The 12,314-nt window shown below is 38.3% G+C and overlaps 1 long non-coding RNA gene across 1 annotated transcript; it reads right to left on the bottom strand.

Moving 5' to 3' along the window:
• Window positions 1-4,472: 4,472 nt before the first annotated feature.
• Window positions 4,473-12,062, bottom strand: LOC116423373. Its single transcript, XR_004233966.1, has 3 exons — window positions 11,948-12,062; window positions 6,874-7,240; window positions 4,473-6,660 (listed from the first exon to the last, which is right to left on the bottom strand). It is a non-coding gene; the product is annotated as an uncharacterized LOC116423373 (long non-coding RNA).
• Between the last annotated feature and the right edge of the window lie 252 nt (window positions 12,063-12,314).

The raw sequence follows: 12,314 nt of genomic DNA, 5'->3' as shown, positions 1-12,314 counted from the left end.
CTAAACTCGTTGAGAAAGTCATCTACAATCAGTGCCTTCCCTTCTTTTCCTCTCAATTTTTTTCTAAATCTCTTATAACCTGGCTTTCAAGGTCATCATTCAACTGAAATTGCTCTCTCCAAAGTTACCAGTGGCTCTTAATCTAATCTTAAAAGGCCAAATCTAATGGTCTTTTTTTTTCCAGTTTTCATTCTTTATGACCTCTCCAGTCTTTGACATTTATTGTCCTCTTCCCCTAGATTCTTTCTAGGTGATTGTGACATTGTTTTCTCTTGATTCTCTCCTACCTATCTGGCCACTCTTCCTAAGTCTCCTTTACCTAGATCTTCATCTAAGTCATCCTACTAATTGTGGTTATTCTGTAATGAACTACTTTTAGCCCTCTTCTTTCTTTATACTAGTTTGGTGCTCTCATCACCTTCCATAGATTAAATTATTATTTCTACATAAATGTTTTTTGAATCTATTTATCCAGCTCTAAATTTCTCTCTTCACCTACAGCCTTATAATGCCAATTGCCTATTGGATATCTCAAATGGATATCCCATAGGCATCTCTCATTTTTAAAAAATCACCCAATCAGTATTTTTAAATTTTTATTTTCATTTCCACATTATTTCCTTTTGTCCTTCCCTCTTCTTCCCATTGAAAAGGCAATGAATATCATATTCATTATATATATGAAATCATTCAAAATTATTTCTGCATTGGGATGTTCTGAGAGAAAAACAGCAAGAAAAACCAAGGAAAAATGTTTCAATCTATAATTTAAGTATTTTAATTCTCTATCTGGAGGTGGATAGCATTTTTTCATCATGAGTCCTTTGGAGCTAGCTGGGGTGAATCATTTGTATTGGTCAGAGTTATTAAATTGTTCACAGTTGATTAGCCTTATAATATTGCTATTGATGTGGACATTATTCTCCTGGTTCTGCTCACTTCACATAGCATCAGTTCACATAAATTTTTCCAGATCTTTTTTTGAAACCATCCCCTTCATCATTTCATATAGCACAATATTCTGTCACATTCACATGCTAAAACTTGTTTATCTATTTCCCAACTGATGAACATCTCTTCAGTTTCCAGTTCCTTGAAAAAAGCTAATCATTTTTTAACATATGGGTTCTTTTCCTTTTTCTTTGGTCTCCTTGGAGTATAGCTCTAGTAGCAGCATTGCTGAGTCAAAGGATGTGCACAATTTTAATTTCTTGAACATAGTTCTATTTTGTTCTCCAGATTCATTGGACTAGTTCACAGCTCTACCATTTTGTAGACATTTCAAACTCACTATGTACAAAACAGAATTCATGATTTTTTCCCCCAAATCCTCCCTTCTTCTCAACTTCCCTATTACTGGAAAATATCACCACATCCCCAGTCATCCAGGCTCACAAATTCAGTTCTACTATTCTTTACTGCTCTCTTACTCCCTATATCCAGTCTCTTTCCAAGTCTTGTTGTTTCCACCTTCACAGAATTTCTTGTATACAACCCCTTTCTTTTTATTTGTAAAGCCATCATTCTAGTGCCCTCATCATCTCACACTATTCCAATAGCCTTCTGATGGCTCTTCCTCAAGTCTCTCTCCACACCAGGTCATTCTCCACTCAACTGCCAAAATGATCTTCCTAAAGCACAAATATGACCCCATCAATACTACTCACTAAATGCCAGTGGCTCCCTGTTACTTCCAGGGTCAAACATAAAATCCTATGGGATTTTTAAAGCCCTTTACAACCTGATCCCTTCTTACCTTTCCAGTTTTCTTAAACTTTCCTCCCTTTTGAGAATTTTGCTACTTCGGTCTCCTTGCTGTTTTTCATACATGACATTTTACTTCCTGATTCCATGCTTTTATAGTAGCTGTCCCTCATGCCTGGAATGCTGTCCCTTTTCATCTCTTTTAAAACTCAGCTCAAATATCACCTACAAGAGGACTTTCCTAATTTTCCCCCACCCCACCTACTCCTTGTGCCTTTCCATCTATTCTGTATATATCTTGTATGTATATAATTGCTTATAATTGTCTCCCCCATTAGACCACAAAGTCCTTGAAGGCAGGGACAATATTTTTGCCTTTATTTGTATATCTACTACTTTATTAGTATATCTACTACCTGGCACATAGGAGATGTCTAATAATAATATGGATAATATGGATTCAGTGATAAGGATGATACTTAATTTGCTCTTCATCCAAACAGTCTTTTATCATTCAGACTGATTAAGAAAATCTGGCTTCCATTCAATTCACCCATTGAATTGTTGAATAGGTATAGAGGATGAAAGCTGTAGAGAGCTAGACTTAAGCTCAATATTAGGAAAGATTTCCTAATAATTAGAGCTGTTTAGACGTGGATGGGACTTCCTCTGGAGGAAGTGACTTCTCAGTCACTGGAGATATTTGAGAAAATACAAGAAATTGTGGAGAAGATTCTTTTTGAGGTACGTGTTGATTGAGATGTCATTTTTCAGCTCTAGTTGAGAGATGATGACATATCCACATGCTTCAGTTTTCCCTGAGGCTGGAGATGCCCGTGCTTCTTCACCAATGAGAAATTGGAGAGGGAGATAGCAGCTGTTCCCCCACTTCTGCGCAAGGACTGGTGCCTCTGCTGGTATGGCCCAGATTCCTTAGGCTGGAGGAGAGGTAGAAGGTATCTTATCCTTTCTTGATTTGCTTACTTCTCTATTCTCTATGTTATGTGTCTTTACAGATTAACCATGACCTTTGACTTTGTCACTGCCATAGCTTTGAGGAAAGGATTTTTACTAATTTAAGGGACCATTGCCCAACTCTCATCTTCTTTTCTGTCCCTACTATAATCTCTTTATGAAAATTATGAAAATATTGAGAAGAAAATCAAATGGTGAGGAGAAAAACTAGAGGAAATGTAATGTGTGTATAGGTGAGTGGGTGGGTGGGTGTTTTGCTGGGTGAGATGTGAAGGGACTTTCCTGCAAAATGACAAAGTATCACCAGAGAATGAAGAGATAATTAAGGTATATTGCCAGGAAGGGGGGGAAAAAGCTAAAATTATAATCTAGAAACAATGGCCAGGGGTGGGGCAGACCAGCAGGCAGGTGAGAGCAATGTTTTTGAGTGTGTTCATACAAACAGTGCAAGCAAATTGTTGAAACCAAGAATAAAGAGAGAAAGAGATTTATTCCCCTAGTTGCTTGAAAAAAAAGGGAACAAGAGAGCCTTGTTTTTTAAACATAACCCCTTGGCTATTGGATCTTGGCCATAGGATCAATTCCAGCCCTTCAATTCTACAGATGAGCAGAGAGGGCAAGTACCTCCTGAAGGTCACAGAGCTAATAAACTCCAAAGATAACAATAGCTAGTACTTAAATTTTGTGCCAGATACTGCGCTAAGCACTTTACAGTTACCTTATTTGTTCCTTATAACACTCCTGAGAGAAAGGTGCTATTATGGCCCTATTTACAGATGAGAAGCTGAGGCAAACACAGACTTGCTCAGGGTCACACAATTATTAAGTATTTGAGGCCGGATTTGAATTTATAAAGATGAGTCTTCCTGACTGCCAGCCCAGTGTTTCTCTTCACTGGACAATCTAAGTGCCCTCAAAACTCTGCTGCTTACTATTTGTTCAATCTTGGGTACTTCTTTATGCGCAATTCTTTTAAACATATTTTCATATTTCTCATTTTGTGCAAGAAAAATCAGATCAAAAGGGGGAAAAACACAAGAAGGGGGGTGAGAAGCAAAGAAAGAAAAATCATCAAAAAAGTGAAAATACTATGGTTGGATTCACAATCAGTCTTCATAATTATCTCTCTAGATGTGGATAGTGTTTTCCATTTGGGTACTTCTTTAGGACTTAGTTTCCTCATCTATGAAATGGGGGGAGAAGGCACTAAATGCCCTTTTCAGGCTTAAATCTATGCTCATAAAGGAAATATTGGAAGGCTTGCTCCTTGTATCCTCCTACATCTTCAGTTTCTCCATTGGCTCCTTTCCTTCATTCCTTCAAATATGGCCCCCAAGCTTGGGGGAGGGGGGAAATCTTCCCTTCACTGCTTTCTGTCTCTCCCTCTGTCAATCCATATTACAAGCTGCCATCAATTAATCGTCCAACAGGAGAAAACAAAATGTCCTGCTTTTTTCATTGGCCATGCCCTGGTTCAAAAGGCTCCAGTGATTCTCTTTTGCTGAGAAAACAAAGTGCAAACTTATTTGACCAGTAGTACAGACTAAGTTATAACCCAGGATTCCATTCTCTTTTATCTCAAATTATATCCCAAACAGGTCCAATCAAAATGATCAAAGGATTACTGAAAGATGGCAGGTAGGATAGTGGGAAAAGTCTTGGAGGAAGAGATGGGAACCTCGAGTCTGAGGACTTGAATTTAAATTCTGACTCTTATTTATTGATTGTGAATTTGAGCAAATCTCTTCTCTGAGACTCAGTTTCCTCAACTGTAAAATTAGAGAACTGGATGAGATATTCTCTGAGGTCTCTTTACCTCTAAATCTATGGAAGTGGTCTCCTATATACATATTTCTTTAGAATTTCTACTTTTGCTCTCCTCCAACCTTCCATCTAAAATGTCCTTTCTGCTCTTTTTCCTAAATTCTCTCCCTTGAATCAATCAAACTAGATCACAGTTTATCTTCTTTATTATAAAGGTCATACTTTTCTCTTTACAACTGAAAAGCATTTATGTAGAATGCTGGAATTGGAATCAATAGAAGTACAATTGATTCTTATCTACTAGAGCATACCTTGTCTTATCTTTGTGTAGCAGAGAACACACTGGGAAGCACATATGGGAATATGCTGCTCTGGGGCTACCTTTTGGAGCATACACAAGGCTGAGATGAGCTTCCTTAGCCAATTTCAGAACTGAAGGACTTCTGCTTTGGGATAATGAAGAAATCCTTGTCTCTTGACAAGAAGAAATACTGGTCTCTTGGCTCCCATGTTGGGTGGACCATATATTTTCTTCTATCCTATAGCTTTTCTATTTTCAATTAAATAATCAATGAATCATTAATATATAGAAAAATTTTTTCTATATAATATAACTTCATAAAGGCTTGAGGAGAGACCACCCCTTCTTTACAATTCTCTTTCTACCAAACAGTCTAATAAATTTCTTCCTAAAACTATTTCAGATTTTGGGGTTCATTCTCACAAACAACAGGAGAGTAACATGTGTTTTATGAAAATCACTTTGGCAATTGCATAGAAGGTGAATTGGAATGGAGCTTAAAAGCAGTGAAACCAATTTAGGGGCTATTGGAATAGTACAGGTGGGAGTTAATGAGGTCTTGAACTTGGGGAGTAGCTATGTAAGTGGAGAGAAAGGAAGGAATCCAGGACATATAGATGTAGAAATAGAAAGTTATGTGGGGTGAGATGTCAATAATGACACTTAGGTTATTGAGATTGGTGACTAGCAAGATATCTATGCCCTTGACAATAGTAGGAAAGTTTGGAAGAGAGATCGATTTTTGGGGAGAAGATAATGAATTCTCTTTTGGACATGTTGAGTTTGAATATGGGACATCCAGTTCAAAATGTACAATAGGTAGTTTTTGATGTAGGACTAGAATTCAGAAGAGAGATTTGGACTAGATAAATGGGTCTGAGAGTCATCTGTGTAGAAATGACAATTGGGAGCTAACAGCCATAAAATGAGATATTGTAGGGAGAAAAGAAAAGAAGGCTCAGAATAAAGGTTGGCGATACATCCATTGGCATATCATGGATGTTATACATGGAAGGCTGTAGAGTAGTAGAGATGGATAAATGGAGAATGATGAAAGAGAACACCATCACAAAAACCTGGAGAGGCAGTTAGTATCTAGGAGGAGAAAGTTGATAGTCTCAAATGCTTCATAGAAGTCAAGAAGGATGGAGTTTGAGATCATTAGATTTAGCAATTAGGAGTTCATTGGCAACTTTATAGAGAATTTTTGATGAAGTCAAAAGCCACATGGATAAAGATGAGAGAGGGGAAAGGAAGTTGGAGGCAGTAAGTGTAAACTTTTTTTTTTTCAAGGAATTTAGTAGCTATTAAAAAAAAAAAAAGGAAAGGAAAGGCACAAGATGAGAGGAGAGATGGTGGGATCGAGTAATAGCCCTTTCAGGATGATGGTCCTGTTTGTTGAGAGCAGGGAAAGAACAGGTAAATATGGAGAAACCAAAGACTGATAATTAACCACAGGACTGGCTGAAATGAGTTCTTTAGGTCCTACCAATAACTTACAAATATACCTCAAGATCAGCAATTGTGTTCTTCCTATGCTCTTTCTCATTGTAGAGAGGTTAGTGTTGTTGGGACAAGATTATAGAATTTTATTTCCTTTTCTTACAGTGCATCCTTTTCCTCTATCCCTCATCCCCCACTCAAACGCATCCAAATGCTACAAATCAAACACTTGCCAATAATTTCTTATCTCCAAGTCCATTAGAGCCCAAGACTAATGACTGATTAAGCCTTTCACTCTTCAGACCAAAGGACAGATGGTCCTACAAGAGGTGACTGAGATTCCACTGTCCTTGTTGTCTCTCCAGAATGGGATCGTATTTCACTGACAGCATCCCTTTGACTTTGCCTTCCTGCTTTTGTATTTGGGTTCTTTCTGGGGCTCAGAATTTTCCACCTCCATCAAAATTAGTACCCTGAAAAAGGAGAGAAACAACATGGTCCTTGGGAAAGAACTTTGGATGTAGAGTAAGACCAGTGTTCATATCCTCCCCTTGCTACTTGATAACCTTAAACAACTCAGGTCAGACTGGGACGTACAGGTGTTCAGGGGAGACTAGTATTCTGGTGTGAGGACTGCTGAGCCCTTTTCAGGGACCTTTGCTGTCCACCCACCGCCTAACTCTCACCTGTGGCTCCAAGAAGCTGTAGCAGGTACAGCAGCCACACTCTAGTGAAACATTTTGGGAGATGGATCCAACCAGGATCAAGGTAACCAAGGAACCTCAAACCCATCTATGAGTTAAGGGGGAGTCTAGTCCAAGCATGCTAAGAATTCCCTCAGCTGAAGGGGTAGATGACAACTTGTTCCAGTGGCTATGAAGGAGCTGAAGCAGGTGCTGAAGGGGCGGTTGACAGCTTGTTCCAGTGTCTATGAAGGAGCTGACACAGGTGCTGGGAAGCACTTAGAGCTTGGTCAGACATGGAAGATGTCCAAATCTACTGCATCCTGAGCCATCACCAGTCAGTCATCTTGATTTTTGGACTCTGATGACTCTGTAAAAGAATAAAGTCAATGACCTTCCCACAATCCTGCCTCACTTAAATACAATTTATGCTCGAGTCAAAAGATATTATTCATATCATTTTACCATTTTTGTCTGCAAAATCTGTGGTGACAGGCAAGTGATAAAGCAGCAGATTCACTGGGTGCTGTAGTCACAGCCCTGTAGGCTGTAGAATATAAGATCATCTTCTCACTGGACTGAAGTAGCCCCTGAGTATCTGAGCAGCCTTTTTTTCCCTTTTTCAATGGTATTTTATTTTCCCAAATACATGTAAAGATAGTTTTCAACATTCATTTTTGTAAAACTTTGTGTTCTAAATTTTTCTCCCTTCCTTTTTTATTTTCTCCCTCCCCAAGACAGTAAGTAATCTGGTATAGGTTAAATATATGCAATCCTTTTAAACATTTCCATGCTGGAGCAGCATTTTTATTTTGTTTTGTTTTGTTTTTTAATTAAAGATTTTTATTTTCAAAATATATACATGGATAATTTTCAGTATTCACCCTAACAAAACTTTGTGTTCTAATTTTTTTCCTCCCTTCCTCCCATCCTCTCCCCTAAATAGCAAATGATCTAATATATGTTAAAAATGCACAATTCTTCTATATATATTTCCACAAATATCATGTGGAGCAACATTTTTAAAGAACCATACTGCTCACTTCCTGGCATAAAGGAATCTGCCTCCCTCCATCTCAGCCTGCTTTCCATATCAGGCTATTCTGTGGTTAAAACACCAAAAAAATGTACAAAAACACTTACAAAGATGACCCCATTCATCATTTGGTACGTGGAATATGATATAAGAGAACTCAGTGGGTATCACAACCAAATAGGAATCCTGAATGAGAGAAACAAAGCTGGCAAATGAAAATGACTTTGTAAAAGTCAAAACTGGATATGGGGTTTTTGTTTTTGTTTTTTTGAAGTGGCTGCCATGATGGGGAGCACTATCATGTTTGCTGCCTGCAATCTTTATCTGCAACACTTTTTTTTTGCTGAGGCAATTGGGGTTAAGTGACTTGCCCAGGGTCGCACAGCCAGGACTTCCACTGTGCCATCTAGCTGCCCCTTACCTGACAACTCTAGAAGAAACACCAGGAGCAGAAAAGTGATCTGTCCACACTGTTTGTCAATCTGACCAAGGCTTCTGATACTGTTGATTATGAGGACTAGTGAAAGATCACAGCAAAAAGTGGTTGCCCAGAGATGTACTTTCATCATGCAGTTTCACAACAGCATGCTGGCATGGATTCTGGATAATGGATGATGCTCTTGCACTTTCCAAGTGAATTGATGCAAAGTCGGGCTTTGTGCTTCCTCCATTCTTTTTGGTTATAATATTTTCAGGACTGTTGTTGGATGCTTTCAACAAGTATGAAAACAGCTTCAAGGTCAGCTATTCCACTGACCGTAAATTATTTAACTTAAAAAGACTACAAATTAAGACTAAAGTAGAAGGAGAGCTGGTGCTGATTTTTTGTTTATAGATGATTGCCCACTGACTGAGGAGATCCCACAGAGTACAGATTAAATCTCTGCTGCTTGTGCTAATTTTGGCTTAACAATAACACTGAGAAAACAGAGATTCTTCACCAACCAGCTTCTCTCTACCATCCGTATGTAAAAAGCATTGGTTATAGCAAATGGGGAAATTTCAAACGCTGTCTACCTTGACAGTCTACTTTTCAGGGATGTCCACCAAGATGATAAGGCTGATTGATGCTTACATTACTTCAAAGGAAAACGTGGGACAGAAGTATTAGACTGTCTGTCTACCAAATGGAAGTTCTGCAGAGCTGTTGTGCTGACCTAAAAACACAGGCAGTTGTATGTCTGTGAAACCTGGACAATCAATCAATGCCATATTAGGAAACTGAATTGCTCCCATTTGAATTGTGTTGGGAAGATTCTGAAGATCATCTGGCAAGATAAGATACTGAACACTGAGGTCAGCTGAACTCCCAAGCATTCAAACTCTACTACAGAGAACACAGCTCTGATATGATGGCCACATTGTTCAAATATCAAAAGATTATTTTACAGAGAACTCATCAAAGGCAGGACTCACACGGAGGTCAGAAGAAAGTGATAAAAGTGCACGCTCAAAGATTTTCTGAAGAACTTTGGAATCTATTGTGTGGCATGGGAAACACTGGCACAGGACTGTCTAGCGCAGCGTGCTCTGTGAGTAAAGGAGAATTGTAATAGCTTAAAAGAAATGTGAGATGCACAAATTTAGAGGCATCTCCTACTCCAAATGTTCATATAGACTATTTGTGCCTGACCTATGGTAGAGCCGGACTGTGGTTCCGAGTTCATATTGGTTAGGTCAGCCAGTCAGACAAATTATTTTGACCCCTATATCATTTTGTCATTTTGGTCTTCTTTGATCACAAAGAACAACAACTAATTCATCTGGATCTGTGTTTCTTCATTTATCAAATGAAAGGCTCAGGGAAGACAGTCCTTCAAGTCCTAAATCTTTGATTCTTTGGTTTGGGTTATAGAAAAAGAGAACTATGTTTATACTGTATTTAAAAATTAACAATCACCACCAAACACCCAAGAACTACAGGCAATTAAAAATAGGGGCTTGTTTGATATAATTTCCATTAGGTAAGTTTTTAAAAAAAGAAAAAAAATGATTTAAAAATAAAAAAAGGAGACAGCTAGATGGCCCAGTGGATAGAGCACCAACCCTGAAGTCAGGAGGACCTGAGTTCAAATCTGGCTTCAGACACTTAACACTTCCTAGCTGTGTGACTCTGGGCAAGTCACTTAACCCCAATTGCCTCAGCAAAAAAAAAAAAAAAAAAAATTTAAAAGAGCCCTAAGTTTGGCCACAGCAAGTTCCTAAAAACTGAACATTGGATTTGACAACTCTGGGCAGAATCCTTGGAGACTGAAAGGAATACTGCTTCTTTTCCTTCCTTGAAGTGATATAATCTTCCAAACCTTCACAGTTTACAAAGAGCTTTCCTCACAATGATGGTATGGGGGTGAGGATGCTAAGTAGTGTAAATATTATCACCTTTGTTCTACAGATGAGGAGACCAAGACTTAGTGTGGATTGCAGAGGGCCACACAGGGTAACTCTTAAAGTCTAAGCTATAAGTCTCTAAGACCACAGTTCTTTCTGTAAATCACATGCCTCTCTTAAAAGTACAAAACAGTTCAACTTATGCTTAATACCAAAGCTGGAGAGAGGAACAGAACAGTTCCTTTCTACATCAGAGATCTCAACAAAGCAATAATAATGGCTTCAGTAGACCTAACCTTATTCAGGTTGAGAAATGATGGGCTGGAGTTCCTGAGATCCAGGAACTTAAAATAATTTTTGACAACTATTTTTCAATATATAATTGGTTTTCTCATGTATCTTATTTTTTGCATTTAAAAGATTATTTTGAAGTTTCCATGGGTTTTAGCAGATTGCCACTAGAATCCATGATACAAAAAAAAAAAAAAATACTAAAATCCCCTACACCAGAGCAAGAATGAGACACCCATTTCCAGACATGGCCACCATGTTGATTTCTTTTGCTTGGCTATATTTATGTTACAAAGGAAGACTTCTATTTAGTTGGTGAGTAATGATAGAGATACAAAAAGAAAGAAAAATGAATAAATAAAACATTTAAAAATACACAGAAAAGAACAGAAGGAAGTTCATAAGGGGTTGCAGTCAAGCATAGCAATTATATAACTGAATTATTAAATTTAATTATGCTAATTTTTAAACAGCTAACTGAAACACAAATTTCAGTTTCGCATGTAATCCTCTTTTTTGTTCTTTTTCATATGTTGAAATGTTCAAGTTTTTTAGGACCCCATCAAGATAATTCATTTTAAAAAGAAACAGAAAAACTTAGTCATTAAAATAATATATATTTTTAGTCTATACAACTATGAATTGGACCAAGTCTGAATGGCCTTAACCATCATGTTGGCCTTATCCCACCCTGCCTCAGAGGAAATCTCAGTTCCTTAAATTTGTGGACCTTTCCCAATATATTCATTAAGGCTTTTGTGTACTCCAAGAACAGAATTTTTCTTTCCCAAAAAACAAAGGTTTTTCCCAAACTTAGAATCTGGTGTTTTAACCAAATAAGTCATTCCACAACTGCAAAAGCCATCCTGCTATTATGCCTCATCCAGAGAAGGACTTGATCTGAATATTTCATGAACATTTCATTCATTTATTCATTCATCAAACATTTATTAAGCATCTACTATGCATAGAGTAGTATAGTAGGAGTTTGCAGGGAATACTGAAATTTAGTTGCAACACCATCCTTTCCCTCCAATCCAATTAAAGACAACATATGAAGAATATCATTGAGAGCTCAGAGAAGGCTACAAAGCTTTCATTATGTTGGATGCTGGGGGCATTTCTCTTTATCCACTTATTTCCCATTAGAGTTATTCAGACAGTTTCTACTTAGCGATATGAACAATAGTGGATATGGCTGAAGAAGGGAAAGGAGGGGACCACAGGAAACTGGAGGAAAGGAAGAGGACTCCACCAGGTTTTGCCTTCATCTTCCCCGAAGAGATGACATGGGAAGACTGGAAGATGCTGGAAATTGAAGCTAGTTTCAGAAACTAGTGGTTGCCTTGGTCACCATAGATGCCATGAACTATGGATCATCACAAATTACACCCAGAAGTTATAGAGAAAAAGAATACTCACATTCCCTCTCTTTCTTGCGTTTCCTCTTCCTAGCTTTGGATTTTCTCTCTTTCTCCTCGAGTATTTCCAGAATCCTTTGTCAGGATTTCTCCTTTGACACATCACCAGCTACCCTGTGTAATGGGGGAACGGGCCAATGAAGAGTGAGTTTTAAGTGGTCAGAGGGGCCACCAGAGCAATGGTGATGCCCTTGGAGTCAGCAGAGGGGTCTGCTGGTGGCCACAGCAGCTGTGTCCAGTGAGAAGTTATTCCAGGGGAGTGGCCTGCTTGGATAGTCCTGCTGAGCAAGGGAACAATTTGTTCTTGATGTTCTTTAGATCAGAAGTCAACCTGATGGGGACTCCTTGAAGGGAGAAAAGGATTCCTA

Source organism: Sarcophilus harrisii, chromosome 4 (genome assembly GCF_902635505.1).
Source record: "Sarcophilus harrisii chromosome 4, mSarHar1.11, whole genome shotgun sequence".
NCBI classification, from domain to species: domain Eukaryota; kingdom Metazoa; phylum Chordata; class Mammalia; order Dasyuromorphia; family Dasyuridae; genus Sarcophilus; species Sarcophilus harrisii.
Note: the sequence above shows the minus strand (reverse complement) of the source record. Positions and strands in the feature narration are given on the sequence as shown.